This window comes from Coffea arabica, chromosome 6c (assembly GCF_036785885.1).
Source record: "Coffea arabica cultivar ET-39 chromosome 6c, Coffea Arabica ET-39 HiFi, whole genome shotgun sequence".
NCBI lineage: Eukaryota > Viridiplantae > Streptophyta > Magnoliopsida > Gentianales > Rubiaceae > Coffea > Coffea arabica.
The window spans coordinates 46,638,393-46,660,349 of record NC_092320.1 but is presented as its reverse complement, the minus strand read 5'-3'; the positions used below and the strand labels follow the sequence as shown (position 1 = coordinate 46,660,349).

Here is a 21,957-nt window from a genome sequence, read left to right as displayed (position 1 = left end):
CTCTAGTAGATGTGAATTAGTGATAATTACAACCAATTTTGGGTTTGGAATGAATTGTGAAAATATAGGGTTTCAAAACCCCTAATTCTGTCCGGCTTTGGATCATAGGGTTAGATGCCGAATTGGACTTTGCTCAAAACATGAAACTTGTAGGTATTGATGAGTTTGAAGTGGCTGAAAAATTTCAGGTCATTTGGACTAGTGTAGAGTGAGATATGTCGATTTTACTGTTGCTATTCTGGGTTGATCAGAATGCGAAAACTGCACTTGTAATCGGCCATTTTGACTGGAATTGGTTTGGATTTTGTTGTTGGTGTCTTCTGATTAAATGTAGCTGGATGTCTTAGCTAACATATGCCTTTGGAATTTCGGCATTTGGACTTGTATAGACTGAGTTGTGTTCATTACAGCATTGTGTGATTTGTAAACCTGCAATTACGGTTCAGGTTGTGGTATTCTGCATTTTTGACCTAGTTGTGCTAGGATTTGGACTGAGTGGCCTTCTACATTGTTGTAGCCCTGTCTTTTAGCTTCGAGATGGTGGGTCTTACACCCTCATCCGATAAGCGTAGCGCATTTTGTGTCATTACCGCAAAAGTATGACGAAAACTGTTTTTTTGTTAAGGCCTAAGCTAATGCCATTTCTTAATTTCTGGTTTGCTCTAATGCTTATATATGCATATGAAACCTTATTGGGGTTGTGGTTGGCATGGCTTTATGACTCGTTATCGAGTCTCATTGTACTTGCTTACATGTTTTAAGACTTACTCTAATTCCGGTCATTTCCTAGCTAACTTTTGTACTTGTACTATTTTGAGCCTAGTGAACGGCTTTTGGTAAATGAGATGAATTTTGTGTGAGATGTTGGGACTGATTTGAGGAAATAATGAAGCTTTAATGGCTGGAAAAGTAAGAATTTTAGGGGAGGTGCTGCCCGATTTTCTAGGCCGTTTGGTTCCGTCAAGTTGAATTTGCCTTTTGGTGGAAATGAAAGGCTTTTGGGTTGTTTGCGCCTAAGTCTTCATGTTACCTTTTCGTTTCCAAGAAAATCATGTTTTGTACCCCTGCATTAGTATTATTTTGGCAAGGCATACGACTAGTAGTCGAGCCTCATGTGCATTGTGTTTACTCGATTATGGATGTGAAACCTTCAATTGGTTTTATTTTGGTTATTTTAGGGTTTCTTGGCGATTAAGGCCAATCTGAAGTAAAAACTTTTGAAGTTGAGCCGGTGAGTGTACCACTCCCCTTCATTGCTGTTTAACTTGATTTTTGCTCTGCAATCTGTTTATTTGTTCGAGACGAGGGTGTACTTTATCACACTCGTTCTCTAGTCTGATCATATGCCAATTTACTATGCAAAATTTGAATCTGTTATCTATGTCTGCATCTGTTCGGATTTCTATGACCTATGAGCTCAATCCTGTGGCTAAGTTATTCGAGTCGGGCCGGCAAGGGCCTGGACGATTAGATAACGAACCACGGTAGTCTGTTCGGGGATTTTGGGTATTGAGACCCTTGATTCCGGGTATACTCGAGTATTACCATTTTGTTCGTTTGAGGTGAGCGCGCCCGGTAAAGGGGTGTTTGGTGGACGGAATTCGGTGATAAGAGGGGTCTACGGACGCGTTGGTTCTATATACGTTGACGGAGAGTCAACCGGTTTGGATCAAGTACTGCGCTGGAAATTTGGCTCCTGAGAGCCACCCGTATCCTTCTGATTCGAATCATTGGTTCCTTTGCTTTACATCTGACATGTGTGTCTGATTTGTTAAATGTGAAATGCCATGATTTTAATGCTATCTGTTTGGTACCTCATTGAGCGCAAGCTCACCCCTTTCTGTTCCTTTTGTTTTCCTTATAGGAAAATTTTGCCCTTTTGGTCTGGATTTGGCAAATGGCTGCCAAATTGAGCTAGTTGAACATATCTTTTGTATAGCTCATGTATTAAAACCCTAAGTGTACTTTTGGGGCGTTTTCTCTTTTGATTTGGCAAACCGTGTATATGTATTAACTTTTGAAAACTTTTGAATGTCCTTTTGGATTGTAATCGCTAAAGTTCAGATGTGAATGTTTGCGTGCTCTTTCGGTTGGGTTTTGACGGGTCGGTTACTATTCATGACCGACTCCGGATTTCATTTTTTTTTATTTTGGGTTATTTTACCATTTTGATCTGTTTATGCTCGTTTGTAAGTTTCGGATTGCTATAGATAGTTCTAGTCTGCCTCGTTAGTCCTGGCGAGAGCTGGGCAGGCAGTCCGCTAACCCCTTTGGTTCGCCTTAGGGGAAAGTGGAGCTGTTACAGAATATGTTACTATCGCTTTCCATTGTACATGTTTCTTGAATTATTGATACTCCATATTTAACGTTTTTGTAAATGTTGTAATTGTTTCTGGACTTATCATTTGATTTATGACATCGTTAAAATGAAATATTGCTAAATCGATTTGATTACTGATTTTACTGGTTATTCACTGAGCTTTTAGCTCACCCCAAAACTATTTTATTCCCCTCCATAGGGCTCGTGGCGAAGGAAGGACTTGTAGTACTTGTTCACGTGACTGGATGGCGTATATCTTGTATAATTTGGATTTGGAATCATTTGATGTATAGTTGGGAATTAGTTTCCCCTGCATTTGTGACATGTAATTATTGGAGATTTCGATGTGTATTTGTGGACCATGTGATGTATATTTGAGGTTTATTCTTGTAATTCATTTGAGGACTTTAGTGATCGACTGAGTCCCGGCGAGAGCCGGGCAGGCGGCCCGCCGAACCCTCTGGTTCGCCTTAGGGGGAGGTGGGGCCGTCACAATTGGTATCAGAGCTTAGGCTTCAGATCTCTGTAGTGTATCCTAGGCTTGAAGTTTAGGATGCCGGACTGTGGGTTTGATTTGACTCTTGAGAGATTTGTGCGGGATGTCTTGACTTGATTGGTACAAGAGGGAATGTCGAGGACGACATTCTTTTAAGGAGGGGAGATTGTGATGCCCCGAAAAAAAATGAGTTTGAGAACCCGGAAATTTTCTAATTTTCTAGGGTTTATTTTTTTACTCGCCCGCCTTTTCTACATTTTCTTGATTAGAAAAATTCCCCAGATAAAGTTTATGAGCAAAGATAGTTTTAAAATGATTTTTCTACTATCGGTTAGTTTTTGAGATATTAAGAGCGTATTTTGAACGTGGGACCCGCAAGTGCGGTAAATGCATTATATTTTTTGACAACTTGTTGGAATTTTGTATTAGGTGATATTATTTTACAAGGTGTTAAGATATTTGTAGTGGAGAGACAAAAAGATAAGTTTTGAACTAAAAGGTGACAAGTGTCACCTTGTGATTTAATCTTGGACTTTGACCATTTGACTTTACCTTTACCTTTACCAAATAAATACAAAAAATTTGATCAAAATAAGCTTCATTTTGCAAGCTTCTTGGCCGAATGTTCTTGCTCAAGAAAGAAAGAAAAGCTCTCAATTTCTTCCTTCTATTTCTTGCTCAATCTTCAAATCCAACCAATAAAACTCCAAATCTTTCCATAAAATCTCTTTGCTAAGTGGTCTTGAGGTGTTTTGTGAAGTTGTTTGGAAAGCTAAGGTGATTAATTGCTCTCTTTCTTGTATTGCTAAGGTGAGTTGTGAAGGACCCCTCTCCTTCCTCTAATGATGTTCAAATCATGTTTGGTGGTTGTATAAGATGCAAATTTATGGATTAAATCTTGATTTTGGTTGAATTGGTGAAGTTTTATAATTATTGGGGATTTTTCTGTTGTCATATGAACATGCTTGTGTGGCTGTATATGATGATTGGAAATGATGTTTAAGGACTCTATGAGGTTGAAAAAGTGATTAATTGCAATCAATTTCTGTTTTGGAAGAAATTTCAGAAAATCAGGGTTTTGTGATGAACATTCTGTCCGAATTTTTAGGTCCTAGATAGATGCCGAATTGGCCTTTGCTTACATGAAAGTTGTAGGTAATGACATTTTAGAGGTGCCTACAAAATTTCAGGTCAATCGGAATAGTGTGGAATGAGAAAAGTCGAAATTACTATTGCTGTTCTGGTTTTACCCGAAATTGAGAAGTGCGTCTGTAATTGGTTGTTTTGGCTGGAATTGCTTCCGAATTAGTTGTTGAGGCCTTCTTATGAAATTTATCCCTGTTTCTTAGCTTTCAGCTGGTTTGGGAATTGCTGGATTTGGACTTGGATAGCCTGATTTATGATGTTTCCGCTAGAATGCGTTTTGTGAATCTGTTTTTGTGATTCTGGTATGGTATCTTGCATTTTTGACCTGGTTACACTCGAAACTGGGTTGAGTGACCTTCTGCAATATTGTAACCCTATCTCTTAGTTTCGAAACGGTGTATCTTGCACCTTCATCCGACAATCGTAGCGCCTTTTGTACCATTACCGGAAAATGACGTCAAAACTATTTTTCTGGTTTTAAACTTAACTTTCATTTCCAGACTTTTTCCTAGCTTGACTTGTCTTTGTACTACTTGGAGCTTGCTGAATGGCTATTGGATGAACTTGTTGTTGTGTGTGTACCTTTGGGACTGGCTGAGGAAATAATGAAGCCACGATGGCTGGAAAAGTTAGCAAATTTAGGGGAAATGCTGTCCGAACTTTTAAAGGACTTGTTTGCATTGAGTTTGTGATCTAAGACTTGGATTTGAGTAAGGCAATGATATATGATAGATGGTTTCTGAGCCATGGAGGTGAGTGACCTCAAACTATTTCTGAAGTTATTTATGAACCGTTTCCTGCATTATTTACTTTTAAACTGTTTCCAAAAGTTAATTTTGAACTGTTTTCTTGCATTATTTACTCGATTGCATTAGTTCCTTGTTGGTTGTATCTTCTTGACTTCATGACTGGTATAATTGTTTGATAACGTGTTAAGTGCTTTCGATGATTGTTAAAACGAGTTTTCTAGGCGAGTGTGTACTTTATCGCACTCGACCTAAATAAATATGAAAATTTCAATGATTAATGATTAAATGCTAGTTGCGCATGATGTAAGCCTTTGGGCTGAACTGGCCACTACCCTTCGTTACCGATCGACTCGAGCCAGAAGCGGACTCGGTCGGGCGATATGGCGACCCTGGGTGAATTTGGTATACTCGAGTATTACCTTGTAGTCCGGCTACATCCGGATGGGTGGAGTCCGGCCAATGGTCGGATGGGTGGAGTCCGGTCAACGTCCGGAAAAGGGGATGAACGAACAAAAGGATGAATGAGGGATTCTACTTAAAAAAAATGTATTTTCAAACGATTGGAGGAATAAGGGGAAATGTCAGGGGAACGAACAAACAAACGAATAGCTCCATGTGAGCCCGTATCCTTTTAATGAATATGTTACTATCGCTTTCCATTGTACATGTTTTTTGAATTATTGATACTCCATATTTAACATTTTTGTAAATGTTGTAATTGTTTCTGGACTTATCATTTGATTTATGACATCATTAAAATGAAATATTGCTAAACCGATTTGATTACTGATTTTACTGGTTATTCACTGAGCTTTTAGCTCACCCCAAAACTATTTTATTCCCCTCCATAGGGCTCGTGGCCAACGAAGAACTTGTAGTACTTGTTCACGTGACTGGATGGCATATATCTTGTATAATTTGGATTTGGAATCATTTGATGTATAGTTGGGAATTAGTTTCCGCTGCATTTGAGACATGTAATTATTGGAGACTTGGATGTGTATTTGTGGACAATGTGATGTATATTTGAGGTTTATTCTTGTAATTCATTTGAGGACTTTAGTGATCGACTGAGTCCCGGCGAGAGCCGGGCAGGCGGCCCGCCGAACCCTCTGGTTCGCCTTAGGGGGAGGTGGGGCCGTCACAATTGGTATCAGAGCTTAGGCTTCAGATCTCTGTAGTGTATCCTAGGCTTGAAGTTTAGGATGCCGGACTGTGGGTTTGATTTGACTCTTGAGAGATTTGTGCGGGATGTCTTGACTTGATTGGTACAAGAGGGAATGTCGAGGACGACATTCTTTTAAGGAGGGGAGATTGTGATGCCCCGAAAAAAAATGAGTTTGAGAACCCGGAAATTTTCTAATTTTCTAGGGTTTATTTTTTTACTCGCCCGCCTTTTCTACATTTTCTTGATTAGAAAAATTCCCCAGATAAAGTTTATGAGCAAAGATAGTTTTAAAATGATTTTTCTACTATCGGTTAGTTTTTGAGATATTAAGAGCGTATTTTGAACGTGGGACCCGCAAGTGCGGTAAATGCATTATATTTTTTGACAACTTGTTGGAATTTTGTATTAGGTGATATTATTTTACAAGGTGTTAAGATATTTGTAGTGGAGAGACAAAAAGATAAGTTTTGAACTAAAAGGTGACAAGTGTCACCTTGTGATTTAATCTTGGACTTTGACCATTTGACTTTACCTTTACCTTTACCAAATAAATACAAAAAATTTGATCAAAATAAGCTTCATTTTGCAAGCTTCTTGGCCGAATGTTCTTGCTCAAGAAAGAAAGAAAAGCTCTCAATTTCTTCCTTCTATTTCTTGCTCAATCTTCAAATCCAACCAATAAAACTCCAAATCTTTCCATAAAATCTCTTTGCTAAGTGGTCTTGAGGTGTTTTGTGAAGTTGTTTGGAAAGCTAAGGTGATTAATTGCTCTCTTTCTTGTATTGCTAAGGTGAGTTGTGAAGGACCCCTCTCCTTCCTCTAATGATGTTCAAATCATGTTTGGTGGTTGTATAAGATGCAAATTTATGGATTAAATCTTGATTTTGGTTGAATTGGTGAAGTTTTATAATTATTGGGGATTTTTCTGTTGTCATATGAACATGCTTGTGTGGCTGTATATGATGATTGGAAATGATGTTTAAGGACTCTATGAGGTGGAAAAAGTGATTAATTGCAATCAATTTCTGTTTTGGAAGAAATTTCAGAAAATCAGGGTTTTGTGATGAACATTCTGTCCGAATTTTTAGGTCCTAGATAGATGCCGAATTGGCCTTTGCTTACATGAAAGTTGTAGGTAATGACATTTTAGAGGTGCCTACAAAATTTCAGGTCAATCGGAATATTGTGGAATGAGAAAAGTCGAAATTACTATTGCTGTTCTGGTTTTACCCGAAATTGAGAAGTGCGTCTGTAATTGGTTGTTTTGACTGGAATTGCTTCCGAATTAGTTGTTGAGGCCTTCTGATGAAATTTATCCCTGTTTTTTAGCTTTCAGCTGGTTTTGGAATTGCTGGATTTGGACTTGGATAGCCTGATTTATGATGTTTCCGCTAGAATGCGTTTTGTGAATCTGTTTTTGTGATTCTGGTATGGTATCTTGCATTTTTTACCTGGTTACACTCAAAACTGGGTTGAGTGACCTTCTGCAATATTGTAACCCTATCTCTTAGTTTCGAAACGGTGTATCTTTCATCTTCATCCGACAATCGTAGCGCCTTTTGTAGCATTACCGGAAAATGACGTCAAAACTATTTTTCTGATTTTAAGGTTAACTTTCATTTCCAAACTTTTTCCTAGCTTGACTTGTCTTTGTACTACTTGGAGCTTGCTGAATGGCTATTGGATGAACTTGTTGTTGTGTGTGTACCTTTGGGACTGGCTGAGGAAATAATGAAGCCATGATGGCTGGAAAAGTTAGCAAATTTAGGGGAAGTGCTGTCCGAACTTTTAAAGGACTTGTTTGCATTGAGTTTGTGATCTAAGAATTGGATTTGAGCAAGGCAATGATATATGATAGATGGTTTCTGAGCCATGGAGGTGAGTGACCTCAAACTATTTCTGAAGTTATTTATGAACCGTTTCCTGCATTATTTACTTTTAACTGTTTCCAAAAGTTACTTTTGAACTGTTTTCTTGCATTATTTACTCGATTGTATATTATTTACTCGATTGCATTAGTTCCTTGTTGGTTGTATCTTCTTGACTTCATGACTGGTATAATTGTTTGATAACGTGTTAAGTGCTTTCGATGATTGTTAAAACGAGTTTTCTAGGCGAGTGTGTACTTTATCGCACTCGACCTAAATAAATATGAAAATTTCAATGATTAATGATTAAATGCTAGTTGCGCATGATGTAAGCCTTTGGGCTGAACTGGCCACTACCCTTCGTTACCGATCGACTCGAGCCAGAAGCGGACTCGGTCGGGCGATATGGTGACCCTGGGTGAATTTGGTATACTCGAGTATTACCTTGTAGTCCGGCTACGTCCGGATGGGTGGAGTCCGGCCAATGGTCGGGTGTAGTCCGGCCAATGGTCGGATGGGTGGAGTCCGGTCAAAGTCCGGAAAAGGGGATGAACGAACAAAAGGATGAATGAGGGATTCTACTTAAAAAAAAATGTATTTTCAAACGATTGGAGGAATAAGGGGAAATGTCAGGGGAACGAACAAACAAACGAATAGCTCCATGTGAGCCCGTATCCTTTTAATGAATATGTGAGAACCCGTAATTTTTCCAATTTCTAGGTTTTATTATATTTCTAGGTTTTCTTATTTTCAATGATTTGTTTTCTACACTTTCTGTATCCGGAAAATTTTCTAGATTATTTTTATGAGTAAATATAGCTTTTAGATGATTTTTTTAGTATCGAAGAGATTTTGAGAAATTAAGAGCGTATACCGGACGTGGGACCCACTAGTGTGAAAAGTTCGGAAGATTTCGGCCAACTAGATTAAGTTTTGGATACTGGAATTATTTTATCGGGTGTTAAGAGATAATTAGAGGAAGCTATTATGATTGATGTGAGAGAGAAAAAGAAGTGATAAGATTGCATTAATGGAGTGACAAGTGTCACACAACCATTGGTTGGACTTTGTTGGCAACTATTCACACTTTTGACTTTTGACCAAATTGAGTAAAAATCTTGCAAAATTGTTCAAAAATCACCATTTCTTCTCCTCATATGGCCGGCCCTCTCTCTCCAAAAGGAAGCAAGAAACTCTTCAAGTTTTAGCTCCAATCTTGCTCAAGGTGAACCATCCAACCATTTGATCTTGCAATTACTCCATAAAATCCCTTTAGTTAGTGATAGTGAGTGATTTGGTGAAGCTTTCTTGGAGAGCTAAGGTGTCCTCCTACTTCCTCTCTCTTGTTTTCTTGGTAAGTGATGCTCAAACTTCCTCCTACACCTAATGATGCTTAAGTTATGCTTAGTAGTGATTAAAGTGCTGAAATTTCTGGTTTTTATCTTGGTTTAAAGTGATTTGGTGAAGTTTTTCTATTTTTGAGGAATTTTCTGGTTTAATATGAATGTGATGTTGTGGTCATCTATGATGGTTGATGATGAGGGGGAATGACTCTAGTAGATGTGAATTAGTGATAATTACAACCAATTTTGGGTTTGGAATGAATTGTGAAAATATAGGGTTTCAAAACCCCTAATTCTGTCCGGCTTTGGATCATAGGGTTAGATGCCGAATTGGACTTTGCTCAAAACATGAAACTTGTAGGTATTGATGAGTTTGAAGTGGCTGAAAAATTTCAGGTCATTTGGACTAGTGTAGAGTGAGATATGTCGATTTTACTGTTGCTATTCTGGGTTGATCAGAATGCGAAAACTGCACTTGTAATCGGCCATTTTGACTGGAATTGGTTTGGATTTTGTTGTTGGTGTCTTCTGATTAAATGTAGCTGGATGTCTTAGCTAACATATGCCTTTGGAATTTCGGCATTTGGACTTGTATAGACTGAGTTGTGTTCATTACAGCATTGTGTGATTTGTAAACCTGCAATTACGGTTCAGGTTGTGGTATTCTGCATTTTTGACCTAGTTGTGCTAGGATTTGGACTGAGTGGCCTTCTACATTGTTGTAGCCCTGTCTTTTAGCTTCGAGATGGTGGGTCTTACACCCTCATCCGATAAGCGTAGCGCATTTTGTGTCATTACCGCAAAAGTATGACGAAAACTGTTTTTTTGTTAAGGCCTAAGCTAATGCCATTTCTTAATTTCTGGTTTGCTCTAATGCTTATATATGCATATGAAACCTTATTGGGGTTGTGGTTGGCATGGCTTTATGACTCGTTATCGAGTCTCATTGTACTTGCTTACATGTTTTAAGACTTACTCTAATTCCGGTCATTTCCTAGCTAACTTTTGTACTTGTACTATTTTGAGCCTAGTGAACGGCTTTTGGTAAATGAGATGAATTTTGTGTGAGATGTTGGGACTGATTTGAGGAAATAATGAAGCTTTAATGGCTGGAAAAGTAAGAATTTTAGGGGAGGTGCTGCCCGATTTTCTAGGCCGTTTGGTTCCGTCAAGTTGAATTTGCCTTTTGGTGGAAATGAAAGGCTTTTGGGTTGTTTGCGCCTAAGTCTTCATGTTACCTTTTCGTTTCCAAGAAAATCATGTTTTGTACCCCTGCATTAGTATTATTTTGGCAAGGCATACGACTAGTAGTCGAGCCTCATGTGCATTGTGTTTACTCGATTATGGATGTGAAACCTTCAATTGGTTTTATTTTGGTTATTTTAGGGTTTCTTGGCGATTAAGGCCAATCTGAAGTAAAAACTTTTGAAGTTGAGCCGGTGAGTGTACCACTCCCCTTCATTGCTGTTTAACTTGATTTTTGCTCTGCAATCTGTTTATTTGTTCGAGACGAGGGTGTACTTTATCACACTCGTTCTCTAGTCTGATCATATGCCAATTTACTATGCAAAATTTGAATCTGTTATCTATGTCTGCATCTGTTCGGATTTCTATGACCTATGAGCTCAATCCTGTGGCTAAGTTATTCGAGTCGGGCCGGCAAGGGCCTGGACGATTAGATAACGAACCACGGTAGTCTGTTCGGGGATTTTGGGTATTGAGACCCTTGATTCCGGGTATACTCGAGTATTACCATTTTGTTCGTTTGAGGTGAGCGCGCCCGGTAAAGGGGTGTTTGGTGGACGGAATTCGGTGATAAGAGGGGTCTACGGACGCGTTGGTTCTATATACGTTGACGGAGAGTCAACCGGTTTGGATCAAGTACTGCGCTGGAAATTTGGCTCCTGAGAGCCACCCGTATCCTTCTGATTCGAATCATTGGTTCCTTTGCTTTACATCTGACATGTGTGTCTGATTTGTTAAATGTGAAATGCCATGATTTTAATGCTATCTGTTTGGTACCTCATTGAGCGCAAGCTCACCCCTTTCTGTTCCTTTTGTTTTCCTTATAGGAAAATTTTGCCCTTTTGGTCTGGATTTGGCAAATGGCTGCCAAATTGAGCTAGTTGAACATATCTTTTGTATAGCTCATGTATTAAAACCCTAAGTGTACTTTTGGGGCGTTTTCTCTTTTGATTTGGCAAACCGTGTATATGTATTAACTTTTGAAAACTTTTGAATGTCCTTTTGGATTGTAATCGCTAAAGTTCAGATGTGAATGTTTGTGTGCTCTTTCGGTTGGGTTTTGACGGGTCGGTTACTATTCATGACCGACTCCGGATTTCATTTTTTTTTATTTCGGGTTATTTTACCATTTTGATCTATTTACGCTCGTTTGTAAGTTTCGGATTGCTATAGATAGTTCTAGTCTGCCTCGTTAGTCCTGGCGAGAGCTGGGCAGGCAGTCCGCTAACCCCTTTGGTTCGCCTTAGGGGAAAGTGGAGCTGTTACAGAATATGTTACTATCGCTTTCCATTGTACATGTTTCTTGAATTATTGATACTCCATATTTAACGTTTTTGTAAATGTTGTAATTGTTTCTGGACTTATCATTTGATTTATGACATCGTTAAAATGAAATATTGCTAAATCGATTTGATTACTGATTTTACTGGTTATTCACTGAGCTTTTAGCTCACCCCAAAACTATTTTATTCCCCTCCATAGGGCTCGTGGCGAAGGAAGGACTTGTAGTACTTGTTCACGTGACTGGATGGCGTATATCTTGTATAATTTGGATTTGGAATCATTTGATGTATAGTTGGGAATTAGTTTCCGCTGCATTTGTGAAATGTAATTATTGGAGACTTGGATGTGTATTTGTGGACCATGTGATGTATATTTGAGGTTTATTCTTGTAATTCATTTGAGGACTTTAGTGATCGACTGAGTCCCGGCGAGAGCCGGGCAGGCGGCCCGCCGAACCCTCTGGTTCGCCTTAGGGGGAGGTGGGGCCGTCACAATTGGTATCAGAGCTTAGGCTTCAGATCTCTGTAGTGTATCCTAGGCTTGAAGTTTAGGATGCCGGACTGTGGGTTTGATTTGACTCTTGAGAGATTTGTGCGGGATGTCTTGACTTGATTGGTACAAGAGGGAATGTCGAGGACGACATTCTTTTAAGGAGGGGAGATTGTGATGCCCCGAAAAAAAATGAGTTTGAGAACCCGGAAATTTTCTAATTTTCTAGGGTTTATTTTTTTACTCGCCCGCCTTTTCTACATTTTCTTGATTAGAAAAATTCCCCAGATAAAGTTTATGAGCAAAGATAGTTTTAAAATGATTTTTCTACTATCGGTTAGTTTTTGAGATATTAAGAGCGTATTTTGAACGTGGGACCCGCAAGTGCGGTAAATGCATTATATTTTTTGACAACTTGTTGGAATTTTGTATTAGGTGATATTATTTTACAAGGTGTTAAGATATTTGTAGTGGAGAGACAAAAAGATAAGTTTTGAACTAAAAGGTGACAAGTGTCACCTTGTGATTTAATCTTGGACTTTGACCATTTGACTTTACCTTTACCTTTACCAAATAAATACAAAAAATTTGATCAAAATAAGCTTCATTTTGCAAGCTTCTTGGCCGAATGTTCTTGCTCAAGAAAGAAAGAAAAGCTCTCAATTTCTTCCTTCTATTTCTTGCTCAATCTTCAAATCCAACCAATAAAACTCCAAATCTTTCCATAAAATCTCTTTGCTAAGTGGTCTTGAGGTGTTTTGTGAAGTTGTTTGGAAAGCTAAGGTGATTAATTGCTCTCTTTCTTGTATTGCTAAGGTGAGTTGTGAAGGACCCCTCTCCTTCCTCTAATGATGTTCAAATCATGTTTGGTGGTTGTATAAGATGCAAATTTATCGATTAAATCTTGATTTTGGTTGAATTGGTGAAGTTTTATAATTATTGGGGATTTTTCTGTTTTCATATGAACATGCTTGTGTGGCTGTATATGATGATTGGAAATGATGTTTAAGGACTCTATGAGGTGGAAAAAGTGATTAATTGCAATCAATTTCTGTTTTGGAAGAAATTTCAGAAAATCAGGGTTTTGTGATGAACATTCTGTCCGAATTTTTAGGTTCTAGATAGAGGCTAAATTGGCCTTTCCTTAAAACATGAAAGTTGTAGGGAATGACATTTTAGAGGTGCCTACAAAATTTCAGGTCAATCGGAATAGTGTGGAATGAGAAAAGTCGAAATTACTATTGCTGTTCTGGTTTTACCCGAAATTGAGAAGTGCGTCTGTAATTGGTTGTTTTGGCTGGAATTGCTTCCGAATTAGTTGTTGAGGCCTTCTGATGAAATTTATCCCTGTTTCTTAGCTTTCAGCTGGTTTTGGAATTGCTGGATTTGGACTTGGATAGCCTGATTTATGATGTTTCCGCTAGAATGCGTTTTGTGAATCTGTTTTTGTGATTCTGGTATGGTATCTTGCATTTTTGACCTGGTTACACTCGAAACTGGGTTGAGTGACCTTCTGCAATATTGTAACCCTATCTCTTAGTTTCGAAACAGTGTATCTTGCACCTTCATCCGACAATCGTAGCGCCTTTTGTACCATTACCGCAAAATGACGTCAAAACTATTTTTCTGGTTTTAAACTTAACTTTCATTTCCAGACTTTTTCCTAGCTTGACTTGTCTTTGTACTACTTGGAGCTTGCTGAATGGCTATTGGATGAACTTGTTGTTGTGTGTGTACCTTTGGGACTGGCTGAGGAAATAATGAAGCCACGATGGCTGGAAAAGTTAGCAAATTCAGGGGAAGTGCTGTCCGAACTTTGAAGGGACTTGTTTGCATTGAGTTTGTGATATAAGACTTGGATTTGAGCAAGGCAATGTTATATGATGGATGATTCTGAGCCATGGAGGTGAGTGACCTCAAACTATTTCTGAAGTTATTTATGAACCGTTTCCTGCATTATTTACTTTTAAACTGTTTCCAAAAGTTAATTTTGAACTGTTTTCTTGCATTATTTACTCGATTGCATTAGTTCCTTGTTGGTTGTATCTTCTTGACTTCATGACTGGTATAATTGTTTGATAACGTGTTAAGTGCTTTCGATGATTGTTAAAACGAGTTTTCTAGGCGAGTGTGTACTTTATCGCACTCGACCTAAATAAATATGAAAATTTCAATGATTAATGATTAAATGCTAGTTGCGCATGATGTAAGCCTTTGGGCTGAACTGGCCACTACCCTTCGTTACCGATCGACTCGAGCCAGAAGCGGACTCGGTCGGGCGATATGGCGACCCTGGGTGAATTTGGTATACTCGAGTATTACCTTGTAGTCCGGCTACATCCGGATGGGTGGAGTCCGGCCAATGGTCGGATGGGTGGAGTCCGGTCAACGTCCGGAAAAGGGGATGAACGAACAAAAGGATGAATGAGGGATTCTACTTAAAAAAAATGTATTTTCAAACGATTGGAGGAATAAGGGGAAATGTCAGGGGAACGAACAAACAAACGAATAGCTCCATGTGAGCCCGTATCCTTTTAATGAATATGTTACTATCGCTTTCCATTGTACATGTTTCTTGAATTATTGATACTCCATATTTAACATTTTTGTAAATGTTGTAATTGTTTCTGGACTTATCATTTGATTTATGACATCATTAAAATGAAATATTGCTAAACCGATTTGATTACTGATTTTACTGGTTATTCACTGAGCTTTTAGCTCACCCCAAAACTATTTTATTCCCCTCCATAGGGCTCGTGGCCAAGGAAGAACTTGTAGTACTTGTTCACGTGACTGGATGGCATATATCTTGTATAATTTGGATTTGGAATCATTTGATGTATAGTTGGGAATTAGTTTCCGCTGCATTTGAGACATGTAATTATTGGAGACTTGGATGTGTATTTGTGGACCATGTGATGTATATTTGAGGTTTATTCTTGTAATTCATTTGAGGACTTTAGTGATCGACTGAGTCCCGGCGAGAGCCGGGCAGGCGGCCCGCCGAACCCTCTGGTTCGCCTTAGGGGGAGGTGGGGCCGTCACAATATAACATGTTATCAATCATTCATACCAGCCATATAATCATGAAACATTTCAAACAGGGAACACTCACCTATACACGCAAAATAACGTCCACTTCTCAATCACCAATGAAACCTAAAAGTAAACAAAGAACACATTACAATCCATCTTGCATGATTTGGATGAAATCAAGGATTACCCGACTACTCGCGAGTAAACGTATAAAATGACTTTTAAAGTGTCAATAGAGCATTTGGATCCGTGGACGGGAATTACTAGGGTTCATAAACCAACCGTGAAACCAAACTCAAAAAGGTTATGAAATTTCCGGCAGAAAACACTTTAACCAACGACAAATTGAAATCCAATAAGGTAAGCTAAGAAGTATTGTTTCCAGAATCGTTTATGTAGCTCAAAATCAATAGACTATATGGTTTGATGAAAATCATGAAAAGGTGGCAAAACTATCTCACTTTCACTCTTAAAACTTCACTTAAAAGTTATTCACTTGTGGCTGAGAGAACCCTAGGTCAACCTCTATATTTTGGTAAACAGTAAGTAAACGTTTGGAATTTCAACCCAAAGAGGTATTAGGTTTTAGAATGGTAAAATGATCATTTTATTTGCCAAGCTGAAATATACAGGTTCAAATAGAAATTTAGCCCTCGTCCACCTTTTGAAAGAGCCGGTAACATTTTCAGTAAATACGTCCAATTCGTCACAAAATACATTCGCAAAATCACTTTAACTTGCTCACATTACAAGAAGATAAACGGACGGCATGTCCCTTGTGGTTATCTATTTTCCAGCCATTAATGGCTTCATTATTTTCCTCAAAATAGTCCCAACATCTCATATAGAATAATCTCATGTCCAAAAGCCGTTCACTAGGCTTAAAGTCATATAAATACAAAAATCAAGCTAGAAACATTTCCGTATAAAAACAGTTTTTGACACCATTTTGCGGTTTTGGCAGCATTGGCGCTACGATTATCGGATGATGGTACAAGATACACCGTTTTGAAGCTAACAGATAGGGCTACAATGTTGAAGAAGGCCACTCAGTCCGGTTTGTAGTGCAACTAGGTCAAAATTGACATATATGAAACCAGAAACTCACAAACAGATTGGCTAACCGCACAATTGTTAAACAGCAATAACTCAGGCTACTGAAGTCCGATTGAAGTGTATCTTATGGTGTTTCGAAGCTAAACGATAACCCTACATTTCTTATGAAGACTTACAAGGCCAAATCATGCATTTTCATGATAAAAAATGGAAAACTACACAAAAATAGAATTCTGGGCGCGAAACAGGTTTCATGGACAGTCAAGGGTATTTCGGTCATTTCACATGATACAGTGGTCGGATCAAGTTGAAATTTTGTATGAAGCTAGTTTATACTATTGGATATAACTTTCATGTTTTGGTCAAAATCTAATTCAGTAGGGATCATGGTGAAAAGTCACAGTCAGATTGGGTGAAAAGACAACCCTGTTCGCTGAACTCCTACCTAGACCAGTCTGGGTATTTCCGTCTTATCTCTGGCTACTGAGCTCGGATTGGGCTGAAATTTTACAAGTAACTAAAAATAATCATTCTCTACAACTTTCATGTTTTGTGATAAGGCCAATTCGGCCTCTAACCTGGTAGAACAGAAACGGGCAGAAAGGGAAAAAAAATGGACCCTAATCTGGAAATTCATGCATTCATGTCCCAATCTTCCACAAAACAACATCTAAAACAACTAAAAACCACTAATAAGCAATTAATTGAATTAAAGAGGAAGTTTGTAAGCAAGGTACCTTGACACCTCAAGAAAGATGATAACTTAGGATTTTTCTTTCACAAATCCCTCCACTAGAAGCTTTAATCCTCCTTAATAAGTAACTTTGATGGAGTAATCTTCACTTTTAATGGTTAGAAATCAAGATTGGAGCAAGGGATTGAAGTACAAGATGAAGGATTTCCTCTCTTTTCTCTCCTCAAAATTTCAGCCAACAAGGTGAAAAATGAAGAAACATTTGGTCAAAATGGATGTTTAGTAAAGTTAAGAAAAGTTAGTCAAAGTCCCCATCCAATGGTTTCATGACACTTGTCCCTCTCATTAATGTCATGCCTAACTTTTTTTGTCTTTCTCACACCTATCCACTTGGTACCTCTAAATATCTCATAACACCCGATAAATTAAACCCAGTATCCAAAACTTAACCTAACTGGCCGAAATTTTCCGAATTTTTCGCACTAGCGGGTCCCACGTCCGATATACGCTCTTAATTTCTCAAAAATTAACCGATACTAGAAAAATCATTTAAAAACTATATTTACTTATAAAATTGATCTAGAAAAATTTTCTAATAAAGAAAATGCAGAAAACGTGCAATTAAGAAAAGTACGGGTCCTCACACCGTCTTACTCTTCGCCGTTCAGTGGCTACCAGTTCAGAAGCAAACTTGTCATTTGTTGCATTGCCGTCGCCATTTGGTCTCCGGTTGCAACTCTCGGTCCTTGTGCTTGCTCGACTGACGTTTCCCTTTCCGCTCTTGGTTCTGGGGTCCGTTTAGTTCCACGTCCCTGACTACGCCTCCCGTCCATATATATATATTTTTTCCTTCTCTCTTTTCTTTTCCAAAGGTAATTTAATGAATAAAGGCGATAAAATAACTAGAGTAACAAAAATCAAGATACCAAGTATACAAATAAACATATGTGCACATAACACTCCACATATCAAGAGAATAGAGGATCAATTACACAAGTACGGATCAAGTCAGGCAACTATTCATATACACATTTACATCAATGGACGTCATGTACAAAAAAGATACGGGCGAATCAAACGAGGAGGTGATGTGTCGTCCCAGTCTCAGCTAAGGTAACCCCGTCCGGTCCCTCACGTCACTTACTATTCAAACCAGATAACCCTTAACCTCTCGTACTCACTCCAGTCGAACAAAGCCTGTTCATATTCCCATAATACAAGTCTCAAATACTTAGCACTACCTCAACTCTGAAGTACTCGGGTACGAGAATCCGAAATAAGATAATTCACCTCTCGAGCTGGCCAGTCCTAAGAGTAAACTATCTATAACCGAAATTCCTCCCAGACGTACCTATCTATGGTCCTCAGATACCACCAGGAAATTTAAGGCCTATAACGTTCACAGTTCATAGCTTATGCTCGAACGACTACTTAATCCTTCATGCCTATTCACCACTCAGTCTAGGCTCACTCCGCGCAGAGACCACGCAAACCTAGCTCGGATACCAACTGTGACAGCCCCACCTCCCCCTAAGGCGAACCAAAGGGTTCGGCGGACCGCCTGCCCAGCTCTCGCCGGGACTCAGTCGTTCACTCAAACAAATCAGAAATAAAACCTCAAGAAAGAGCAAACCAGGATCCAATTCATTACAGTCCTCAATCAAAACTAGAATTCAACCATAGAAATACATAGTACACGAATCCAAAACTTAAAGCGGAACTTATATACATTCCTATCTCAAAGGAATTACAAAATCAAAGGTACAAAAGTTCTCAAGTCATCATACATCCGACCCTTGCCAAAAGCTAGGGCGAGAACCATAACAAAAGAAAACCAAGAGTTAGACCCAGCTAGTCTATACAGGCTCTCGTCCTTGCACGCCTTCCCCTGTTAAGGAAAACAAAACTAAAGGGATGAGCTGGAAAGCTCAGGGAGGTTCCGAACACATAGGCAAACAAGAAGTTCATTGCATTCATTACACGTAACCAATAATTCAAGATACAAAGATAAGATAAAGCGATAAACACATTCATTAAAAGGATACGTGCTCACAGGGAGCCATTCGTTCATTCGTTCGTTCATTCATTCTCCTTTCGTTTCCTTATACCTTCAATCATTTCAAAATGCATTTTATATAAGTAAAACCCTCATTCATTCATTCGTTCATTCATTCCTTCACCTCCTTCCCTGACCGTTGGCCAGGCTCCACCAGACTTCAAGGTAATACTCGAGTATACCAAAATGTTCACCCAGGTCCCTAATCGCCCGATCGAGTCCGCTTCTGGCTCGAGACGACCGGTAACAAGGGGCAGTGGCCAGTTCAGCCAAAAGGCTTACATTCATGCACAAATAACATTTCAATCGTTCAATCATTGAAAACTTCACAATCATTTAGGCCAAGTGCGATAAAGTACACACTTGCCTAGAAAACTCATTTTAACAATCATTGAAAGCATTTAACATGTTATCAATCATTCATACCAGCCATGTAATCATGTAACATAACAAACAAGGAACACTCACCAGACAAGCAAGTGAAATTTCATAAACTTTCGCCCAAAGAGCGTCTTTAATCACCGTCAAGCCCTAAAATATTCAAACAAGCACAATAAGACTCGATTACATATCACAACCAAGTCCACATACCACCGAAATAAGGTTCCACAAGAAGATATAAACACTAGAGTAAACCAGGAAAATCCGGAAATGGAATTAGCTTTAGCCCTGAAAAAAAACAGTTTTTGACGTCATTTTGCGGTAATGGCACCAAAGGCACTACGATTATCGGATGAAGGTACAAGACCCACTGTTTCGAAGCTAAGGGATAGGGATACAGTGTTACAGAAGGCAACTCTGTCCAGTTTCGAGTGTAACAAGGTCAAAAATGCAAGATACTACATCAGAACCGGAAAAACAGATTCACAAAATGCATTCTGGTGTAAACAGCATAACTCAGCCTACTTAAGTCCAAATCCAGAAATTCCAAAGCCATAAGAAAACTTAGAAACAGGGGTACATTTCATCAGAAGACCTCAACAACCAATTCCGAAGCAATTCCACCCAAAACAACCAATTACAGGCGCAATTCTTACATTCGGGTAAAACCAGGACAGCAAGGGTAATTTCGACTTTTCTCCTTCTATGATACTCTGATTGACCTAAATTTTTGTAGGCACCTCTAAAATATCATTCCCTACAAATTTCATGTTTTAACCCAAGGCCAATTCGGCCTCTAACTAGGAGCTATAAAACCGGGCAGAATGAAGAACATTGAAACCTTAACTTTCCAATTTTTCTTCCAAACAGAAATTGCTTGCAATTATCCACTTTTTCCACCTCCTAGATGCCTTAAATACCATTTCCAAACATCATACATAGCCACACAATCATATTCATATGAAAATAGAAAAATCTCCAATAATTAGAAAACTTCATCAATTCAACCAAAAATCAATATTTAATCTATAAAATTGCATCTCATACCACCACTAGTCATGATTTAAGCATCATTAGAGGGAGGAGAGTGGTTTTTTCACAACTCACCTTATAAGACAAGAAAGGAAGCAATTCAACACCTTAGCCTTCCAAACAACTTCACCAATCACCTTACAAGCACTAAACTAAGAGGTTTTATGGAAGGAATTCAAGATTAAACGGTTAGTTTGTGAGATTGGGCAAGATTGGAGCTTGAAAATTGGGAGAGTTTTCTTTCCTTTGTGCTTGAGAAGGGCCGGCCACAAGCTTGGAGATTTTGGAAGATTTTTGGTCAATTTTTGGTTTTATTTAGTAAATGGTAAAAGGATGAATAGTAAGTCAAATGTAGGAATTAATCTCTAAGTGACACATGTCACTTTCATTAATTGCTTGCCTAACTTTTTTTGTCTCTCTTACAACAATCCACTTGGCAACCTCTAAATATCTCATAACACCTGGTAAATTAAACTCAGTATCCAAAACTTAGCCTAACTGGCCGAATTTTTCCCAACTTTTCGCACTAGCGGGTCCCACGTTCGATATATGCTCTTAATTTTTCAAAAACTATCCGATACTAGAAAAATCATTTAAAAACTAACTTTACTCATAAAAATTATGTTTAAAATTTTTCGAATAAAGAAAATGTGGAAAAACGTGCAATTAAAAGAAAATAAAACCCTAAAAATTAAGAAAATTACGGGTCCTCACAAAACCTCCACCCCAGCGATACAAATTAAACACAGATGCTAGCATGGTGAACGGAAGGGCTAGTGACGGAGGGGTATTGTGCGACTCCGATGGTAGACTTATATTTGTATTTTATAAGGAGTTTGGGGAGAAGGGGGTCCTGCTGGCTGAGGCACTAGCAGTGCTAGAAGGGTTGCGAGTGTATGTGGCAAAGGGGGTACGGGAGGTGTTGGTGGAGGTTGACCCTGCGGTTCTTGTGTCACTAGTCAAATCTTCGGCTCTAGGAGGTCGCATTGCAATTTGCTGAGATGGATTTGTCGACTTCAGAATCAGGTGTCAGTTTCATTTATCCACATCTTCTGTGAGGCAAATATGGTTGCTGACAAGTTAGTGGCTCTGCAAAGGTATCCTAGTATGGTGTTTGACTCTGTTCAGTAGCTACCGAGAGAGATTCGAGGTTGTCTGGCTATGGATGCTAGGGAATTCCCGTCCCTTAGACTAGTGACTTGTTAGGGGGTAGGGCCCTGTCAGTTTATTCTCTATATCTTTTGTATCTGTCTCTCGTTGCCTTGGAATAAATAAAAGGGTCTATATTTCTTTAAAAAGAAAAATTAAATATTTGGGTAATATTCTTGTTTTGGGGTTTGATGAGAGGATTTTGATTTATTTTTTGAATTTAGCATTTAGTTTTGGTAAGTTTCATCTTAAATCCTTAGCTTTATTTTATTTTAATTTTGCCCCTTAATATTTGTAAGAATAATAAATTGACCCCTCAAGCTTCTTTAATTCTTTCAATTGGGTCCCACTTATTTTAAATTTCTTGAATATAGTTTATTTACTTTCATTTAAATGCTTTCATGATTCAATGTCATATGTATTTCCATTTCTTGTGATTATT

The 21,957-nt window shown here is 38.5% G+C and overlaps 1 long non-coding RNA gene across 1 annotated transcript; it reads left to right on the top strand.

Annotated features, from left to right (window-relative positions):
- The first annotated feature begins 1,161 nt into the window (after positions 1-1,161).
- On the top strand, positions 1,162-2,084 carry LOC140008121 (uncharacterized). Its single transcript, XR_011815524.1, has 2 exons — positions 1,162-1,231; positions 1,865-2,084. It is a non-coding gene; the product is annotated as an uncharacterized lncRNA (long non-coding RNA).
- The last annotated feature ends 19,873 nt before the right edge of the window (positions 2,085-21,957 follow it).